Raw genomic sequence first — 22,797 nt, 5'->3', positions numbered from 1 at the left:
ACACATGTGGAATTATATACTTAACAAAAAAGTGTGAAACAACTGAAAATATGTCTTATATTCTAGGTTCTTCAAAGTAGCCACCTTTTGCTTTGATGACTGCTTTGCACACTCTTGGCATTCTCTTGATGAGCTTCAAGAGGTAGTCACCGGAAATGTTTTTACCAGTACGTCCATCATAACGGCACGACAGGAGTTAAGTCCTCTGTTCCTCTGGGGACAGGAAACACATGAGAGGTTAAAAGCCCCCCCCCCCCCCCCCTCCCATCACACCCTCAGTGTTTTTCCTGTCCCTAGCAGGACAGGACGAAGCGGAGAGGTTCTCCGAAGATAAGAAGTTACCTGAGAGCCAGGGGTATTGGGGGGGGTCTAAGAACTCTCCCCTTCCTTCGGTCCAGAGGCTCCATGCTGGTACCCCTTTGCGGGGTCCCTCAGCCAGAAGACCGCCGCTTGCCGCTGTATCCCCTGGATAGGGGGCTCTGAGCGTTGCGCTATCCCACCGGCTGAGGGGCTGGCGTGCGCTCCACGGAGGAGCGCGGTGTATGGCTTCCGGCGGGAGGCGGAGTCATCAAGGAACATCCGCTTTGGGGCCGGCGTGTGTTCCAGGGTGGAGCGCACGCCACTTCTCCTTCCGGCATTGAGAAGAGGGGCTTCGGCTTCCAGAACGCACAGGTGCCCGGAGGCAGTGGTGAGCCTCCAGGGCATTAAGGATAGCAATTATCGTTGGGGGCGTGGCTACCACCTGGATCAGGTAAGACCCTATAAAGGGTACACCTCAGCCACACACACACTGACACCATGGAAGCTAATCCTTCACGGTCAGAAGCGCCTTCAGAGTCCCTGGGCAGTGTGAGTACAGCCTTAGGCCCTTCTCTGGATAAATCAGAGTATTCTAGGACGGGTTTTTATAGTAAATCTCCGGTGTCCTTTTATATTTTTTTTTATGGATTAGGAGAGGGGAACCCAGAGGTCTGGATCTTCTTCCAAAAAATCAAGGCGATGTGTAGACTGCAACACAAAGCTTCAGGACTCATATAAAAAGCGGCTGTGTAAAAAAATGTATAGCCGAGGACCTAAAGGAAGAAAAAACTTCCTTTTTGATGGATATAAGATCTATGATACGTGAGTAGGTCCAGAGTACAGTCTCGAGCCTCATGCCTTCCCATACACAGCCGTCACCCCAAATAGTTCAGCCCTCTCCTCGCCAGAAAAGACCTAGGTGGGAGATGGAAGAGGTGTCTGAGGAAGGGGAATATTCAGATTCCGCATCAGAGCACAGTCTAGAGGAGGATGAGGATCGCTTCTCTGTTACCCTCACAAGAGAGAGAGAAATATGTCTTCTCTACGGAACATACGGATGAACTATTAAAGTCCGTCAGGTGTACTATGAACTTGGAGGACACTCAGATCTCCCATTCCAGGCAAGATGAAATGTTCGCAGGTCTGAGAACTCAGAGAAATAGTGTGTTCCCTGTAAATGAGCATTTAAAATCAATGATTATGGAGGAATGGGAAGAAGTGGAGAAAAGACTCATTGTGCCAAGAGACTTTAAATCCAGCCTTCCTTTCAATCCGGAGGACATCAAACTTTGGGAGGAAATCCCTAAAGTAGACGTTCCAATAGCGAAAGTGGCTAAGAAAACATCCATCCCCTTTGAGGACTCGTCTTGCCTCAAGGACGCAATGGATAGGAAGGCAGAGAGCATGCTCAAGAGGAGTTGGGAGGCCTCAGCAGCCATAATTAAGTCAAATATCGCTGCCACGTCAGTGGCAAGATCCATGTGCCTTTGGTTGGACAAGCTGTCAGATCAAATTAGGTCGGACTCCCCTGTAGAGATGCTATCAGACTCTCTTCCCATGTTAAAGCTGGCAACGCAATTCATGGCTGATGCCTCGGCCGAATCGGTCAGATTCGCAGCTAGATGTAGCGTATTATCTAATACAGCTAGACGGGCGATATGGCTAAAGACGTGGTCGGGGGATAGCCACTCAAAGAATAAACTGTGCTCAATTCCCTTTTCAGGTGCTCGAGTCTTTGGTCCAGTGTTCGACGAGATCCTAGAAAGAGCATCCGACAAGAAAAAAGGATTTCCCGAAGATAGGGTTAAAAGATACCTGCCCTTTCGTGGACCCCCGTCGATCCCCTAAACGTGATTACAGGGGTAAGGGTAAGACGGGGAGATGGTCTTACAGGAAGGGAGGAAAGGACAGAGCAGATCAGGTCGCCTCTGGAGCCCCAGCTAGACCATGACGCCATTGGAGTAGGGGGCAGGCTTCTTTTCTTTCAGGACAAGTGGGCGTCCATTACAAAAAATCAATGGATCCTACATTCCTTAGGGGAAGGTTTCGAAATAGACTTCTCCCATGCCCCCCCTCGTCGTTTCCAAATCACTCGTCCTCGCTCCCCCGTAGATCTCAAAAGTCTATGGCAGGATATATTAGTCCTTCAATCCCTACACGTGGTGAAACAGGTCCCCACTTCAGAGCAGGGTTTAGGCCATTATTCCTCCCTCTTCTCGGTGTTAAAACCCTCGGGCAAACGCCGTACGGTTATAAACCTCAAGTCCTTAAACCAGTGAGTGGAATACAAAAGGTTCAAAATGGGAACTATAAAAAACAGCATTCCATTGATAGAGAAGGGATCGGTAATGTGCACCCTAGACCTCAAGGATGCATATTACCATGTTCCAATTCACCCAAGTCACCAGCAATACCTAAGGTTCGCTCTAGAGCAGGAGGACACAGTACACCACTTTCAATTCACTTGCCTACCCTTTGGTCTGTCCTCGGCCCCCCGAATATTCACAAAGGTTATGACAGAAGTAGCGGCCTTTTAAGAACACAGGGGATTATAATCATCCCTTACCTGGACGATATATTGTTGGTGGCAGAGTCAGAGTCTCTTCTTCTCTGTCAACAAGAGCATACGATCGAAACCCTGGAATATTTGGGGTGGAACATCAATTGGGAAAAATCAAGCCTCCATCCGAGTACTACAAAAGTATTTCTAGGGGTACTCTTAGATTCCAGTCTTCAAAAGTCCTCCTTGCCCCAGGAGAAAAGAGAAAAAATAAAACTGCAAATTTACAACTTCGAGAAATGGAAGACCACCTCAATCAGATACGCCATGCGGATCTTAGGACTGATGACCTCATGCATTCAAAGCGTGAAATGGGCACAGGCCCGTTCAAGGCCGTTACAGAAGTCGATCCTGTCAGTTTGGAACAGACGACCATCGGGGTTAGACAAGAAAATGACTGTCAAGAGAGCTAAAAAACTCCCTTTCCTGGTGGACAGACCTTTCAAACTTGGAAAACGCAGTAGACTGGATCCTTCTTCCTTCAATCCAGATCCATACGGATGCCAGCCAAAAAGGCTGGGGAGCAAGCATAGGAAACAGATATCTACAAGGGATGTGGCCCAAGGAGATACAACACAGGTCGTCAAATTTCAGGGAGCTAAAGGCGGTCTGGGAGACTCTTCAAAGATGTCAGCATTTGCTCAGAGGAAATCGTATAAAAATTTTCTCAGACAACAGCACCACCATCGCTTTTCTTCGTCGACAAGGAGGTCCAAGAGGAAAATGGTTACAATCCTTGGCGTCAAGAATTTTCTACTGGGCGGAGAGAAATGTCCTTTCAATATCGGCTATTCTTCTAAGTGGGTCCGAAAATGTGGTAGCAGACTTTCTCAGCAGAGCAAGAGTTGGTCCCTCAGATTGGGAGCTGAATCCGGAGGTGTTTCATCAAATCATTCAACGATGGGGCACCCCGTTCATAGACCTGTTCACAACAAGAAAAAACAGGAAGCTGCAGCCCTTTTTTTCCTTGGACCCAGCCGACAGCCCAGAAGGAATAGATGCCCTTTCTCAATATAATGGGGGACAAAGCTGGTGTACGCCTTTCCTCCAGTCCCTCTCATCTCAAGAGTACTAAGGAAAATCCAACAGGAGAGGGGAGCTCTTATTCTGATAGCGCCCTACTGGCCCAAAAAGAGCTGGTTCCCTCTGCTACATCGGATGGCGGTGGATCTCCCATTCAGACTCCCAGCCAGGAGAGATCTTCTATTGCAGGGTCCCTTGTTACATCCGAACATCCAATTCCTCCAATTGACAGCATGGAACCTGAGAGGCGGATCCTAGCCTCTAAGGGCCTTTCCCATCGGGTAATTACAACTCTACAAGCCTGTAGGAAACCAGTAACGTCAGCCATCTATACTAGGATTTGGAAACAGTTCTGTAGCTTTGCAGGTCAGTCTGTGGGAAATTCGTCTCACCCCAATATTCCAACGATATTGGATTTCCTCCAAGAGGGGTTTGATAAGGGTCTGAGGCCAAATACGTTAAAAGTTCATATCTCGGCCCTAAGTGCTTTTTTGGCCTACTCCTTAATAGACCACCCATGGATATCAAGGTTCATAAAAGCAACTTCTCGTTTGAAGCCCACGATAACGAGTCTAGTACCGCCGTGGGATCTTAACCTGGTGTTGAGGGCTTTATGTAAGTCTCCCTTTGAACCCCTAGAAGAAACATCAGTAGACCTGCTTTCTATGAAATCTGCCTTTCTTGTGGCAGTTACTACAGCGAAACGGGTAGGTGAGATCCAGGCCCTCTCCGTTCTGGACCCATACCTTAAGATTCTGGAAGACAGATTGGTTCTTAAACTGGATCCCTCCTTTCTCCCTAAGGTGGTGTCCAATTCGAATCTGAATCAAGAGATAATACTGCCGTCTTTCTGCTAGTCCCCCAAAAATGAAAAGGAAAAATCCTTCCATACCTTGGATGTCAGGAGGGCAATTGTTCGGTATATAGAAATTACAGCCCCCTGGAGGAGAGACTCAAACCTTTTTTTGCAATTTTCGGGTGTGAATAAGGGCAAGAAAGCTTCTAATCCGACTTTAGCAAGGTGGTTGACAAGGACTATCGCCCTCGCGTATGAATCTGAGGGGAAGGATCCACCAATTTCCCTTAAAGCGCATTCTACTCGGGCAATCTCCGCTTCTTGGGCAGAGAAAGCTGGAGCGTCAGTGGGCCAAATTTGCCAGGCAGCAACCTGGTCCAATATATCCACATTTAGTAAACATTATAAATTGGATGTATTGTCCAGTCAACAATTAGCCTATGGCCGTAAAGTCCTTCAGGCCGTAGTCCCGCCCTAAATGTTCCATTTCTTTTGATTTGGTATGTCTCCTGTCGTGCCGTTATGATGGACGTACTGGTAAAATAGGAATTATTCCTACCGTTAATTACGTTTCCAGGAGTCCATCATAACGGCACCATATTTATTTCCCTCCCCTGCTCTTAACACTAATGTGAATGTAACATTGGTATATGTATATAATAAAATAGAGTTGCATCCATCCTGGTTTGGTGATTAGTACTAACACTGAGGGTGTGATGTGGGGGGCGACTTTTAACCTCTCATGTGTTTCCTGTCCCTAGAGGAACTGAGGACTTAACTCCTGTCGTGCCGTTATGATGGACTCCTGGAAACGTAATTAACGGTAGGAATAATTCCTATTTTCACTTCACGGGTGTCCCCAGTCAGGTTTAATAAGTGGGATTTCTTGCCTTATAAATGGGGTTGGGACCATCAGTTGTGTTTTGCAGAAGTCTGGTGGATACACAGTTGATAGTCCTACTGAATAGACTGTTAGCTGCTTTTTTCTTGCCATAATACAAATTCTAAGTAAAGAAAAACGAGTGGCCATCGTTACTTTAAGAAATGAAGGTCAGTCAGTGTGAAAAATTGGGCAAACTTTGAAAGTGTCCCGAAGTGCAGTTGCAAAAACCATCAAGCGCTACAAAGAAACTGACTCGCATGAGGACCGCCCCAGGAAAGGAAGACCAAGAGTCACCTCTGCTTCTGAGGATAAGTTTATCCGAGTCACCAGTCTCAGAAATCGCAGGTTAACAGCAGCTGAGATTAGAGACCAGGTCAATGCCACACAGAGTTCTAGCAGCAGACACATCTCTACAACAACTGTTAAGAGGAGACTTTGTGCAGCCGGCCTTCATGGTAAAATAGCTGCTAGGAAACCACTGCTAAGGACAGGCAAGAAGCAGAAGAGACTTGTTTGGGCTAAAGAACACAAGGAATGGACATTAGACCAGTGGAAATGTGTGCTTTGGTCTGATGAGTCCAAATTTGAGATCTTTGGTTTCAACCACCGTGTCTTTGTGCGACGCAGAAAAGGTGAACGGATGGACTCTACATGCCTGGTTGCCACCGTGAAGCATGGAGGAGGAGGTGTGATGGTGTGGGGGTGCTTTGCTGGTGACACTGTTGGGGATTTATTCAAAATTTGAAGGCATACTGAACCAGCTTGCCTACCACAGCATCTTGCAGCGGCATGCTATTCCATCCGGTTTGCGTTTAGTTGGACAATCATTTATTTTTCAACAGGACAATGACCCCAAACACACCTCCAGGCTGTGCAAGGGCTATTTGACCAAGGAGGAGAGTGATGGGGTGCTACGCCAGATGACCTGGCCTCCACAGTCACCAGACCTGAACCCAATCGAGATGGTTTGGGGTGAGCTGGACCGCAGAGTGAAGGCAAAAGGGCCAACAAGTGCTAAGCATCTCTGGGAACTCCTTCAAGATTGTTGGAAGACCATTTCTGGTGACTACCTCTTGAAGCTCATCAAGAGAATGGCAAGAGTGTGCAAAGCAGTCATCAAAGCAAAAGGTGGCTACTTTGAAGAACCTAGAATATAAGACCTATTTTCAGTTGTTTCACACTTTTTTTGTTAAGTATATAATTCCACATGTGTTAATTCATAGTTTTGATGCCTTCAGTGTGAATGTACAATTTTCATAGTCATGAAAATACAGAAAAATCTTTAAATGAGAAGGTGTCCAAACTTTTGGTCTGTACTGTGTGTATGTATGTATGAGTGTGTGTGTATGTATGTATGAGTGTGTGTGTATGTATGTATGAGTGTGTGTGTATGTGTATATATATGTGTGTGTGTGTATGTATATATGTGTGTATATAATATATACACACCAATAAAGACTACAGCTCATTACACAGAAACCAAGCCCTCCTATAAAATAAAAAAAAATAAAATAAAAATGAATCAAAAAGTGTTACATACTTAACACTAGTGCCAATAAAGCTAGTCCAACAAATAGACCAACCAACATAAAGCACTATCTATATAAGAAATAAGTGCCATGGAATAAATGGCGCTATAATAATAAATACCCATAACTTTCGTATTTATTATCAGAATGCAGTGACCCAAAGAGCGTCCTTTCTTGTGCCAAAGGAGCAAAACAGAAAAAATGTCTATATAAATTTTGGTATTGTCATGATTGTAAAGACCTGCAGAAGAAAGATGACGTGAAAATTATACCTGTAAATGGTGTTTGGAAAGTATAAACAAAACATAGAATTGCCTAGATGTTTCTTGTTTATTTTGCCCACCAATAGTGTAAGAAGTCATATCTACCAGAAAATGGCCACAATGAGAACTACAGCTTGTCACGAAAAAAATAAACCCTCATACAGTTCAGCTGACGGAAGATTGTGAAACTTATGGCTCTCGGAACATGGTGACCTATTTTACCCGTTGTGCCTTTCTCCTGTAAATACCAATAACCACAGCTGTTGTGTGTGTTATATGTATAGACAGCATTGTCGCCAATGTAGGAAAGTTGGTAGTAAATGACAGACAAGAAGGTGGTAGTCATTAGAACAAGCTAAAAGAATGGTTTTGAAACGAACATTCATAGAATTATTTGGAATATATTTTACAACCCTAATTCCAAAAAAATTGGGATTCTGTGTAAAATTTAAAGAAAAAACACAAGAATGCAATAATTTGGACATCTCTTAAAGCTATACTTTGTTCAGTAAGTAGAACAAATATAAGTTGAAAGTTTGACATATTTTCATTTGAAAAAATTAACATTTAAAAATTAACAGCAGCAACACACCTCAAAAACTGGGTATAGGGCTATGTCTACCATTGTATAGCATCTCTTATCACAACATTAACCCTTTCTGACATTTGTGGTAATAGTACGTCCTTGTGCCCTGGGCCTATTGGGCCAGGGACGTACTATTACGCGGAATGTGATCGCGCCCGCACACAAGTTGTGTGGTGCGATTGCCGCCGGGTATCAGCTGATTCTCACAGTTGACATCCGGTACTGTGTGCAAGGAGCGGTCCCGCACCGCTCCCTGCCTATTGACCCCCGAAATGCTGCGATCCAAGTCGATTGGAGCATTCCGGGAGCAAGGGAAGGTCAGCGTCGATAACTCCTCTCCGGCGTCCCGCGCTGTCTCTGCCGAATCTGGTGGTTGTCATGGTGACCCAATGTCGAGACAACATCCAGGTCACCAGACAGCAGGAAGTTAGTTAGATCGTGCGCAGTGCATGGTCTAACTAATTTGTGTGCTCAGGGCTGCAGCCTGCATAGCATAGAGATGCTGCTGCAGAATTTCTATGCTATGCAAGCGATCAAAATGAAAGTCCCATAGTGGGACAAAGTGTAAAAGTTAAAATGTCAAAGTGAATAAAAAATGAAAAAAATAATCCCAAAAAAATATATATATATATATATTGTACCCATGAATAAATATTATTCTGAAAGAAAAAAAAAAACAATAGAAGTACATACATTTGGTTTTGCCGCGTCCGGAACGACCTGACTTATAAAACTGTCCCACTAGTTAACCCCTTTAGTAAACACGATAAAAAAAAATAAAATAAAAAATGAAGCAAAAAACGATGCTTTATCATCATACCGCCTAACAAGAAAAATAAAACGCAGTCAAAAAGCTGAATGTAAATAAAAATGATACAGCTGAAAACGTCATCCATCACCCAAAAAATAAGTTATAGCTGTCAGAATAAAGCGATGCAAAAAAATTATTTTTTCTATAAAATGGCTTTTATTGTGTAAAAGCGCCAAAACATAAAAAACAATATAAATGTGATACCGCTGTAAATGTGCTGACCCGAAAAATAAAGCCATCTTAACACATACAGAACGGCATAAAAAAAATTCCTGAATTGTTGATTTTTGTTTATTCTGCCTCCCAAAAATTAGAATAGAAAGCGATTAAAAATGTCACGTGCCTGAAAATTGTACCAATAAAAATGTCAACTCTTCCCGCAAAAAACAAGCTGTCACAGGACTGTTGACCGAAATATGGAAAAATTATAGCTCTCAAAATATGGCGATGCAAAAACTAGTCTTTTTGAAAAAAAAAACATCTTAGTGTGTGACAGCTGTCAATCATAAAAACCCGATATGAATCTGGCATTGCTGTAATCACACCTACCTGAAGAATAAAGTCGTCTAATCACTTATACCGCACGAAGAAAGGCGTAAAAAATAAACTCAAGGGTTAGGGATAGGGTTGTGTTAGGATTGGGATTTTTTCACAAGTAAAGAAAAAAAATGATGACGATATGGCAACTAGTGTTGAGCGCAAGTGCTCGCTACTTGAGCTTGCATCAGGTGCTCGGGTATGCACCGAGTATCGTGGGTGCTCTAGTGACCTGCTCGAGTCTCCGCCCTATATGCTTTGCTGCCAAAAAAACCGTGCGGGGATTGTCTGCCATACAAGTGCGATCCCCGCATGTTTTTTTGGGGTATCTAACAACCGTGAAACATGCGCGGCGGAGACTCGAGCATGTCACTCAAGCACCCGCGATACATTGTGCATACCGGAGTACCCGATGCAAGCTAAAGTAGCGAGCACTTGCGCTCAAGACTAATGACAACTTATTCAATATGATGACCTAATGTTATCAATTTCTGTGTCCTACCTCTGAGTTCAAAATGTGCACTATACCACTTGATAAAATCCTTGAGGGGTCTAGTTTCCAAAATGGGGTCACTTGTGGGGGGTTTGCACTATTTAGGCGCATCAGGGGCTCTCCAAACGCGACATGGCATCCGCTCTCAATTCCAGCCAATTTTGCGTTCAAAAAGTCACATAGTGCTCCTTCGCTTCTGAACCCTGCCGTGCTTCCAAACAGCGTATTTTCCCCACATATGGGGTATTGGCGTACTCAGAAGAAATTAAACAAAAGTTTTTGGTGTCCATTTTCTCCTCTTACCGTTTGGGGCTAAAACATCAGTTTTGTGGAAAAAGTTTGATTTTTTTTCGATTTTCACAGCTCCATGTTATAAACTTCCGTGAAGCACCTGGGGGTTCAGGGTGCTCACCACACATCTTGATAAGTTCCCTGAGGGGTCTAGTTTCCAAAATGGTTTCACTTGTGGGGGGTTTCCATTGTTCAGGCAAATTTTACATTCAAAAAGTCAAATGGCGCTCCTTCCCTTCCGAACACTGCTGTGCGCTCAAACAGAGGTTTTCCCCCACATATAGGGTATTGGCGTGCTCAGGAGAAATTGCACAACAAATTTTGGGGTCCATTTTTTCCCGATACCCTTGCAAAAATAAAAAAAATTGGGGTCTAAAGTAACATTTTTGTTTAAGTTAAATGTCCATTTTTTTCTTCACATTCCAAAAATTCCTGTGAAGCACCTGAATGGTTAATAAACTTCTTGAATGTGGTTTTGAGTACGTTGAAGGGTGCAGTTTTTAGAATGGTGTCACTTTTGGGTATTTTCTGTCATAAAGGCCCCTCAAAGTCACTTCAAATGTGATGTGGTCCCTAAAAAAATGGTTTTGTAAATTTTGTTGGAAAAATGAGAAAGCACTGGTCAATTTTTAACCCTTATGCCTTCCTAACAATTTTGGTTCCAAAATTGTGCTCATGTAAAGTAGACATGTTGGAAATGTTGTTTATTAACTATTTTGTGTGACATATCTCTCTGAACTAAGGGCATGAAAATTCAAAGTTTGAAAATTGTGAAATTTTTGCCAAATTTCCAATGTTTTCACAAATAAACGCAAGTCATATCAAAGAAATTTTACCACTATCATGAATTCCAATATGTCACGAAAAAACTTTCTCAGAATCAGTGAGAACCATTGAAGCGTTTCAGAGTTATTACCTCATAAAGTGACAGTGGTCAGAATTGTAAAAATTGGCCTGGTCATTAATGTGCAAACCACCCTCAGGGGTGCGGGTGGGGGGGGGGTTAAAAGGGGTTAAATGCCTAGGAAATGAGGAGATCAAAGGCTGGAGTTTTGGGAGAGTAATGTTGTCCCATTATTGTCTGATGTAGGATCAGAGCTGCTCAATAGTGCTGGGTCATCTTGACTTGTTTTTTCATTTCATAATGTTCTAAAAGTTTTCTATTGGTAAAAGCGGGCCACTTCATCACCAAAATGCTGCTTCTGTGAAGCCATGCTGTTGTGATGTATGCAGTATGTGGTTTACCATTGTCTTGCAGAAATATGCAATCCTTCCCTGAAATACATGTCTCTTTGGGAATATATGTTGTTCTAAAACCCCTGCATAATGCTCTGCATTGACAGTTTCTTTCAAGATGTGTAAACTGTCAATGCCACAGTAACTAATGCAACTCCATACCATTAGAGATGCAGCCATTTTGAACTGTGCCCTGATAACAAGCTGGATGGTCCCTCTAATCTTCAGTCTGAAGGATGCAGCATATGTGGTTTCCATAAAGAATTTCACATTTTGTTTCATTTGACCACAGAACAGCTTTCCATTTTGTCTCAGGTAATCTTAAATGAACTTTAACAAAGAATACAGCAGTGTTTCTGGATTGTTGATATATGGATTTCTCTTTGCATTATAGAACTTCCATTTGCATTTGTAGATTGAATGGCGAACTGTGTTCACGGACAATGATTTCTGCTTATTTTTCATGCAATGCCACTTGAGGTGCCATAGATTATGAGCATTCAATAACGACCATCTGCCTTGTGCACCTGGATGTCGTCAGATTCTCTGATTGTTTTGATGATATGTACGGTAGATCGTATGATATTCCAAGCAATTTTACGTTCAGAAGCATTTTTCTGAAATTGTTCCATAAATTTTAGACATAGTTGTTCTTTGCTTCTGAGAGACCCTGCCTCTCTAATATGCTCATTTTATGTACAGTCGTATGATTTAGTTAAAAATGAAGCTGAAATGAGGCTCCATTTTTAACTAAATCATGTGCTATAATAATAATCATTACTAACCCTTCCTTTTCCAGTCTTTTGTTAACCCTGTACAATTTTTTTGGGAGATTTGTTGCTTACATCAGTTTTTGTGAATAAATGTTCAAATGCAATGGAAAAATCTCATTGCTCTCCTGTGTCTTAGACCTGCATATGTGGATGTGTGTTTATTTTGCTGCTTGTAGATTTTTCTGATTCATGGCCATTGTGAAACATGCATTTCCAGGACGTCCCCTTGACAGCACCATGGAGGACGTCCTCCTTATCCTTTCAGGGACAGGAAACACGAGAGGTTAAAAGCCCTCCCACCTCTCCACCCTCCAGTGTTTTCCTGTCCCTGGAAGGATAGGAACAGGAGAGGAGCAAGAGGTCTGAGGACCTGAAGAACCTACCGGATGGCGGACCCAGGGGGATCGGGCGGCCCAGCTTCTCCTTCCCCCTGAGAAGAGGTCCACGGCTGACTCCCTCCTAAGGAGGGTTCCTCAGCCTGGGCAAGTGCAGCGCTGCTCCTTGCTTCGGGGCCGCTTCCTTCCGACGAGGGCTCTCGGCTCTGGCGTAGCCTCCTGCATGTGGTGCAGCTCCAAGACACAATGGATAGGAAGGCATTCTGCCTTCTGAAGAGAACCTGGGAGACCTCAGCAGCTATTATTAAAGCAAATATCGCTGCTACGTCAGTCGCCATGTCTATGCACATGTGGGTCGACGCTCTTGAAGATCAGCTGAGATCTAAGACTCCTAGGTATACTATCCTAAAGTCGATCCCCTTACTCAGACTGGCTACTGGCTTCATGGCTGACTCTTCGGCCGAATCCGTCAGATTTGCAGCAAGGAATAGTGCATTATCAAACGCAACTAGACGGGCTATTTGGTTGAAAACTTGGTCAGGGAATAGCCTGTTGAAAAACAAACTCTGTTCTATTCCTTTCTCCGGAGCTAGAGTATTTGGGCCCGTCCTTGATGAGATCCTAGAGAGAGCATCAGATAAAAAGGGGTTTCCTGAGGAAAAACCCAGTAAATATCAGTCCTTTCATAGACCCCGTCCCTCTTCCTCTTACTGTCAGGGGTATAAAGGGAAAGGAAAGGTGGGTAGATGGATGTACCCCAAAGGAGGTAGGGGTAGAGGTCCATCCTTTGGTTCTGGGTCAGGTAAACAATGACGCCATGAGTGTAGGGGGGCGAGTGAATCGGTTCATCTCAAACTGGCAGGTCATAACAAAAAATCAGTGGATATTAGACACTCTAAATTCAGGATACAAAATGGAGTTTTGCCAGTACCCACAACCCTCCCCCACCCCGAAAAGTTTGTCTTAACCGATTCCCAGTCTACGCAAGAAACTTCCCCTATGTGGATAGAGGTTCAGGACCTTCCAAAAAATGGGAGCAATAGTTGAAGTTCCCCGAGGCGAATGGTTCCGCGGACACTACTCGAGACTGTTTTCCATCAAAAAACCCTCCGGAGAAATGCTTGTAATTATAAATTTAAAACCTTTAAATCAATGGATAGCTTACAAGCATTTCAAAATTGAGTCGATCAGGTCGACTATCCCACTAATAGACAGACGCAGTGATGTGCATGTTAGATCTGAAAAAGGCATACTATCATGTCCCCATTCATCAACTGTATCAAAAATATCTCTATTTCGCCATAAAATCTGAAGATCATATTCATCACTTCCAATTCTGTTGCCTACCCTTCGGTCTAGCTTCTGCCCCACGGGTTTTTACCAACTAGTAGCAGAGATCGTAGCTTACCTGAGAGAAGCAGGGGTCATTGTAGTCCCTTAGAAGATTTTTTACTGGTGGCCAGTTCTCATCTCGAGTTGCAGGAGCATGTAAAATTTTTAGTGTCCACCCTTCAAAATCTAGGATGGTTGATAAACCGGGAAAAGTCGGATCTATTCTCAGGAACCAGAAAAATCTTCTTGGGGGTTATGTTAGACTCCCGTCTAAGAGCCTCATTTCTGCCCATGGTGAAACAAAGGGCATTAAGAGACAAAGTACATCAGTTCTCAAAAAGTCATGGTTCAATCAGATCCGCAATGAAGATCCTCGGACTGATGACAGCCTGCATTCCCTGTGTGAAATGGAGCCAATTTCATTCAAGGGAACTTCAGAAAGCGATTTTGTCATTTTGAGACTGAAAGCAGTTGTCCCAGGACAAAATAATGCCTCTGTTTCTGATAACAAAGGAGTCTGCGTTGGTGGACGGTGCCAAAAAATTTTCAAGTAGGAGTAGACTGGGTTCTTTTTCCAGTTGTAGTCATCACGACCAGCACAAGTCTGTCAGGGTGGGGTTGCTACATAGAAGGAAAATACTATCAGGGGACCTGGTCTCCAGAAGTTCAAACCATGTCATCAAACTACCGAGAACTTTGCGCCGTATGGGAAGTTCTTTGGCGCAGTCGTCCCCTGGTGCAGAGCAAACACATAAAGATACTGCGACATCAGGAAGGCCCGAGACACACAATACTTCAGGGCCTTGCGACAAAAATATTTGGGTAGAAAAATCAGCCTTATCCATCTTGGCAGTCCACTTGAGGGTCTCACAATCAACTATCAGACTTTCTGAGCAGACGAGAGATTCTACCGTCAGAATGGGAGCTAAATGGAGAAGTTGTCCACACACTGTGTCACCATTGAGGTGTCCCACAAATAGACCTGTATGCGACAAGAAAAAATGCAAAAGCCAGGAAATTCTTCTCTTTAAATCCCCAGGACGATCCGATGGGAATCGATGCGCTATCCCAGACATGGTCAGAAAGCCTTTCTTACGCCTTTCCTCCATTTTCCTTTGTTTCCTAGGGTTTCCCAAAGATTCTAGACTTTTTGCAGGCAGGGTTTAACAAAGGGCTAAGGCTAAGTACCCTAAGAGTCCAGATTTCGGCTTAAGTGCGTATTTTGACACCAACCTAGCATTTCATGCTTGGATAGCCAGGTTTTCAAAGGCAGTTCAGAGGCTAAGGCCTTGGATAAGAAAATCCATTCCTCCTTGGGATCTTAATTTAGTGCTCAATGCCCTATGCAAGCAGCCGTATGTGCCAGCCGAGGAAATAAGCATCAGCAGGCTTACCTTTAAGAAGGCATTTCTAGTTGCTATTACCACTTCTAAAAGAGTGGGGGAGATACAAGCTTTATTCATGGAAGATCCATACTTGCAGATCTTTGAGGATGGGATTGTGCTAAGGATAAAACCAGGTTTTCTACCCAAAGTAGTTTCTACAAAAAACATCAATCAGGAGATTGTCCTCCCGTCTTTTTTTCAGTTCCCTAAAAACCAGAAGGAACAGTTTTTCCATTCTCTAGATGTGAGGCAGTCAGTCATCAGTTATCTAGAAGCTACTTCTGAGTGGAGGGTAGATCATAACCTGTTCATCCAGTATGGGGGTAAGAACAAGGGGAAGAGAGCTTCTTAAAAAAAACATTGCAAGGTGGATTAGATCCACAATAACCCTCACTAAGCAGAGGGGAAGAATCCCTCTGAAGGATTAAAAAGACCATTCAACCCGTTCAGTCTCTACATCCTGGGCAGGAAAAGGGGTGGCCTCTGTAGAACAGATATGCACTGCAGCGACTTGGACAAGTCTGAGTACCTTCTCCAGGCACTATAAGTTAGATGACTTGACAGGACAGGGAGTAGCGTTTGGCAGGAAGGTTCTGCACGCAGTAGTCCCACCCTAGAGGAAATACTTTGGTATTCTCCATGGTGCTGTCAGGGGGACGTCCTGGAAAGCGGTAATTCTATCTCCAGGAGTCCATCCTGACAGCACAGTTAGTTTCCCTCCCTCGTTAATTTCTATGCATTGTGAAGTAACATATGTATGTATAGATTAAATAAATGTGTTGCATCCATCCTGGTGTGATACTTAGAAAAAACACTGGAGGGTGGAGAGGGGTAAGTGCTTTTAACCTCTCGTGTTTCCTGTCCCTGAAAGGATAAGGAGGACGTCCTCCATGGTGCTGTCAGGATGGACTCCTGGAAATAGAATTACCGGTAAGTCTAATTACCGCTTTGTGCTCCATGTATACCAAAATTAACCAAGCTCAAATTTTGTATTTTTTATATGTGGATGTGTTCAGGATCTTGCTCACAATTTAAGATAATGTAATAGAAATTTTAGTTTCTGCCAGATGTATTGTTAGTGTAGGGAGTATAATTGGGGGAGAAAGGTTGAACTTGACAGACCTAGGTCTTTATTCAACCTATGTTACTATCTATTCTGGCTATTCCTTCTTGGGTGATGTCTGGATAAATTGTCATCGGTTACAGACGATTATCTCTACAATCAAAATGCCATTCCGAGGTTGGATTATTATAATGATAAAAGCAAGGTGCACAGTCCTCTTCTAATTGTTTTTTTATGTATCAAGATAACAAAAAAAATCTGATCCTTATAAGGTCTTAAAATTTGGTAAATGCAGCATTGTGTGAACAACAATGCATGAAAAGTTATACAGTGTCATTCTTTAACAAAAACTAAACCAAAATCAGAAGTGTGTGAAAAATGAAGCACAACATGCCTTCATAGAAATTAGTTGGCTAAGAAGCAGCCAGGTGATGCAAATCAAATGCACTTGATTTAATTGTTCATCAGTGAGTGTGACCAGTTCTATAGCAGCAAAAGTTTTGCCGTTTGCTGATCTGGAGCATTTGAGCATGTGTTAACAAAATACCAAGGAGGAAAGGTATAAGCAGTGATGTAATAAAAGCAAATTTTGCTGCCTATTGATCTAGGAAGGGTGTTAAGACCATTTCCAAATAATTTGACGTTTATCATTCTACAGTAAGTAAGATTATTCACAAGGGGAATAACATTTAAGTCAGTTGACAATCTAACCCAGGATGTTCCAGTAAATTATCTCCAAATAATCTTTTTTATATTATATCCATTCAATGCTTAAAGAAGTTAAAAAAAAAATACAAAAAACTCAAGAGATACAGCTTGAAATCTAAAGTCTTCATCTAAAGTTAAATCTTCACGTTCATGACGGTACAATTAGAAAAATACTGAACAAGCATATCTTGTTTTGAAGAGTTAGTTTCCAGGAGGAAGCCTTTTTTTACTTAGAAAAAAAGACAGCACGGATCAACTTTGCAAATCTGCATCTAAACTGTCCATAAGACTTATGGAACAATGGCCTTTGAATCAGAAATGGAGATGTTTGGCCATAATGTTCTGTGGCACGACATTGAGCAAAAAGCATATTAGCATAAATGACTCATACCAACTGTCATGCATGGGCATGGTGTTAACGGGTTGATTGATTATTTGGACTTGTTTTGTAGCCACAGAACATGGGTGTTTTGCAGTCATTGATTCAGCCATGGACTCTTTCTGTGTATTAAAGTGTTCTAGAGTCAAATCTATCCAAAAGTTAAAACTTGTCCAGAACTGCATCTTGCAACAGGAAAATGATTCTAAGCACACCTGCAAATCTACATCAGAAAAAAGTTAAATTAGAAAAGATGTTGCAATGGCTCAGTCATAGACCATACCGTCCCAATTAAAATATGGCAGAATCTTAAAGGGATTGTCTCAAGTTCATAAATGGATACAATTGCAAACTGCCTGTAAAACAATCAAATTTGCAATTTACCCCTTATTAAAAATTCTGTCTGCTCTCAAGAATGGAGAATTTTTTTATTTAATAGTGTACACCTCGTTGCCTAGGTTACCATTCATTCTGCAGTCTGGCTGGTAATGTAGGGAAGAAGCTTGGACAGGAGCAGGACGCTCTGAAGCTGGCCAAATCCATGGTTTTGGCCAGCTTCAGTCCTCCCTTATTGCAGAGGCAAAGCTGTTTCTGCTAACAGACTGGGAGAGGGCAGCCTTTGAGAAAGCCATACATGACTTCCATGTCTGGATGGTGCAAAGGGCTCAGCAACTTCCATTTTCATGGGTTAGCAATGTACTTTATATTTCTACTAGTCTATATTTATGTGATCCCTTTGAAAGGATCATATATATGCATTGTTTCAGCAGTGACAAGAGCATTAATTATACTTTTTATTTCACTTGAGACTGATTTTGTTATGGAGTTGCTTTGGTACTAGATTCCCTCACTTACTTAAATTAATCTTTGACTGACCACCTATCATAGATTATTTAATGTTATAATTATATCTTAAAATATAAATATATTTGGTGGTTTTTCAATTATTCCATTGGTAATGTTTTGTAGGTAGTGTCAATCTTCAAGAGCACACCTGTAGATTAATCTTGGCACAACCCCTACAAGAGAGCAGTTCATAAATGGTTGCCCATAACCCGCAGTGTTGTAAATTAGAATGGGACAAAATTATTCCAAAACAAAATATGAGAGGCTGAAAGCCTACAGAAAACAAATACTTTGTTATTGTCTCTAAGGGTGGTTCTACAACCTATTAAGCTCATGAGCCAAGATGTAAGCTGCAGTTAGGAGAGACAAATTAGGGTCTCTCTCTAAATGGAGTGACTGGGGAGTCAGCTGAGGACCTGAGTAGTCTTTATAATAATAATTTTTATTTATATAGCGCCAACATATTCCGCAGCACTTTACAATTAAGTAGGGACATATACAGACAATATAAATAATGCAATGTATCATATTTCAACAGTTACAAGAGGATTGAGGGCCCTGCTCGCAAGCTTACAATCTATATGGAAATGAGGAGGGCACAATAGGAAGAACATGGTCATCAGTCAGTATCTGTCTAAGGGCAGTTACCGTGTGGTATTTGGTGCATGACCGATGTGGAGACAGATGAATACGCAGGGGCTGATTAAGATTAACATTTAGGAGGGGACAGGGGAGAGTTAGGTTGGTGAGTTGAGGTGGTAGGCTTGTCCAAACAGATGTGTTTTTAAAGCACATTTGAAGAAATGGTTGCTAGATCGGATCGTTTGGTGCAGTACATTCCTGAAAACTGGCGCGGCACGAGAGAAGTCTTGGAGCCGGAGGTGTGAGGTTCGGATTAAGGAGGATGTCAGTCTTAGATCAGTTGCAGAACGGAGGGCACGGGAGGCGCGTTAGACAGAAATCAGGGATGAGATGTAGGGCAGTACAGAACTGTGGAGAGCGTTGTGGGTGAGAGAGGAGTTTGTATTGTATTCTGTGGTGAATGGGTAACCAGTGCAATGACTGGCACAGGGTAAAGATGTCGGTGAAGCGGCTTGATAGAAATACGACCCTGGCTGCTGCATTCAGAAGGGATTGGAGAGGAGATAGTTTGTTTTTATAGGGAGTCCGATCAGAAAAGAGTTGCAGTAGTCCAGACAAGAGTGAATAAGACCGACAGTAAGAGTTTTTGCAGTGTCAAAGGTGAGAAAAGGTCGAATTCTGGAGATGTTTGTAAGGTACAGGTGACATGAGCAAGTGAGTGATTTAAGATGGGGAATAAAGGAAAGTTGTGTGTCAAATATGACTCCAAGGCAGCGAGCTTGCTGCTTGGGAGTTATGGTGGCACCACCCAAGGAAATTGAAAGTCTTTGGTCTTAAAGAGAAAAAGGACCGTTCAATGGTGGACAGTCTACCAGAGTGTGGGAACTGTAGAGATCTCATACTGACCTGTGTGTGGGTAGACATATACCTGCTGAAATATTGGACATGTACCTGCTGTATGTACTGTACTTTCCTGCTGTGTTTACCTTTGTGCTAGAGCATGGCTGTTTTGTGTTAAAGTACCTCCGGGGTTTATGGAGCTAATAAACCTTACCTTGTTGGACTAAAAATGTTGCCTGTGTGAACACTGCCTAATGCCTACACTTCAGCTGAATCCCTACAATGTTCAGCGTGATTTTACACTGTTGAAGACTTAGTAAATGTGCTAATGACATCAGGAGCCCACTCCCCCATAACTGTTTGCAGTAAACTGTATGAAAGATAGCGGCCTGCCAAACAATGCCATTCTATGTTGTGCTGTATAGGGATAGGAGCTTAGGGCACACAGCATTGGGATGCAAAAAGGCCTAATACAATTGTATTGTACTACTTCAGTACTGATGTAATAGATTTAGTCTATGAATACTAATCCAAACATTCAATTGATGTACAGGGAACTGTCGTAGCTGTGTAGTCACTGTGAATTCATTGATCTGTCATATACTTCAGTAACTGCATCTTAATGGTTGCCTTTTTCTTTTCACATGGTACGAGCAAGGAGGGTCAGTATTAAACTCTGCTAATTGTGCAAATAAAACCAAAATTCTGATTTTAAGCTTGTGTATTACTGCAAATGTGGTTCTTAGAGACGCGCAAGCCAATTTTTTTTTTTTTTAAAGCGAAATCTCTATAATCCTGAAATTTTAAACACAGCTGTTTACATACCAAAGTGTGCAGATTGTTTAAAATAATTAACCACATTACACTAGTAGTCTAATCTTACACCACCTGAAAAAAGCGGTCAGTTGCAGATGCTTGTTTTTGAGACCTGATTCTTACTACATTTTCTTGTCCAACCTTATTTTGTAAAGGCACGTGGCCTTTTTTTTTTTCTCTGTTCTGTCTACTTTAGACAACCCATGACTATATTCCCAAGAAATTATAAATAACAATAAAAAACAAAAGATTAAGGTTTTTTAACTGTTTCACAAGTTGCATTTTTGTGTAGTATTCTAATAGTATCCTGAAATAGAACTTGGACAGTCCTTCCAGGATTTGTACCTTTTATTTCTGTACATGTCCCCATTTTGTTGCTGTAAGCCCCGGACAATTTTTTAGTCATGCTCCAGCAAGTCATGTGTCATGTGTAAATGGAAAATGAATATTCTTCTCTTTCCCCGCCCATAATCCCACCTACCCCTTTACCAGTGTCATTGATACAGTCAGACTGCCGTATGCCCGAGGATTGTATTGCAATGCTTGGACTGACCGTCTGCTTTCCTGATCTGAACGTGAAGGCAGCATAGAAATGCATGCTGTCATGCTAAGGTCAGAAGAGCAGATGGCCAGTCTGAGGATAGTAATCCGGTCCCTGTGGCGAGTAATACAGCAGCCTGACTGCACCCAATCAGTGACGCCAGCTGGGAGGGGTGGACGGGATTATATGAGGGGGAAGGTGTGAATATTAATTTCAGATTTACATGCGCTTGACTTGTCAGCATGCATGTAAATGTGAAATGAATATGCACACCTTTCCACACCCATAATCCTGTCCATCCCTCTGCGCCGGCGTCACTGATTCAGTCAGACTGTTGAGTTACTTCTCCGAATATCGCATTGCAATCCTCGGGCTGGCCATCTGCTCTACTGACCTGAGCGTGACAGCATGTATTTCTATGCAGCTGTCACTCTCAGGTCAAGAGAGCAGCCGGCCAGTCCGAGGATTGCGATGCCATAGGGCAGTCTGACTGAATCAGTGATGCTAGTGCAGAGGGGTGGGCAGGGGAAGAAGTGAATATTCATTTGCAATTTACATATGCTTGACTTGCCAGCGCACGACTATAAATTTGTCCAGGGGCTTACAGCAACACCATGGGGACATGTAAATAAAGAAGTTACATATCCTGAAAGGGCTGCCCAAGCCCAACGTCGGTATACTACACAAAAATGACCTGACAGACTCCCTTTAATAATCTTAGGCTCCACAAAAATACTGCTGGCTGTTGTCTCAAATTACTTTTTGTGAGTGTACTTATATAATGAACTAATAACTAGAGTCCAGCATTTTTCATTAAGTGTGGGAGTATTTTAAATAAAAAATATCTCCATCCCAAATTTTTTTTTTTAAAAGTGACAAATTTAAACACTGTTACTTAAACACATTTTATTTTTTGCCCACATATTTCAGTACTCCGTTTTGGCAATGGCACACCACCTAACTATATTGTGCTCTGTTGGTGCATTTTTAGGCAGTGTTCTTACATTCTTGCATTAGTTTTCATGTGAACCTTTTTGTGTTTTAACCCCAAATTTTTGTAAAATCATTAAATAAATTGTGCAAAGGTAATGTGCTTCAAAAAGATCCTCCAAAACCAAACCAGCTTTCAGCTCTGGAGGAGATACTCACATTCTGTTGGTGGAGGAGGCTCTACAGTGCCTGAAAGGTCTTGTCGTAGGGGTGGTGAGTCGTATGTGCAAGCTTTTTTGTGTGTCGGAGGCCTCTTACATGCCGTCACCAGACAATTCTTGGGCGCTCTGAAAAGTCGTTGCCATCCCTTTTCATATAGACTAGGACCTATGACTCTCCTTCAGCACATTAAGCAGCATCACCTGCTCATTTGGCAAAGTACAAAATGGCCTGCACTCAGAGCAAGCCTCAAGTTGCCCTCTTCCCCCTTCTCAAAACGCTTGTCGTTCTATCAGCCAAGCTGCACCCATAAGTACTACCTGGTTGCTGTCACGATCATCGTTGTCATTCTCCACTGCTGCATGTCTTACTCAGAGTATTCCTCCTCTTCTCTTTCCATCAGAATGGCAAATATCCATCCTCGATTAGTGTATTGAGGAAATAAGTGTACACTCTTAGTCATTCACTGGTTTGTCAACTACACTGTGTGCAGAATTATTAGGCAAGTTGTATTTTAGAGGATTATTTTTATTATTAATCAACAACTATGTTCTCAATCAACCCAAAAGACTCATAAATATCCAAGCTTAATATTTTTGGAAGTTGGAGTGGGTTTTTTTTTAGATTTGGCTCTCTTAGGGGGATATCTGTTTGTGCAGATAACTATTACTGTGCAGAATTATTAGGCAACTTAATAAAAACTAAATATAATCCCATCTCACTTGTTTATTTTCACCAGG

Source organism: Phyllobates terribilis, unplaced genomic scaffold (assembly GCF_046119375.1).
Source record: "Phyllobates terribilis strain yellow unplaced genomic scaffold, ASM4611937v1 Scaffold_1__5_contigs__length_1240528914, whole genome shotgun sequence".
Classification (NCBI taxonomy): Eukaryota; Metazoa; Chordata; class Amphibia; order Anura; family Dendrobatidae; genus Phyllobates; species Phyllobates terribilis.
Note: the sequence above shows the minus strand (reverse complement) of the source record.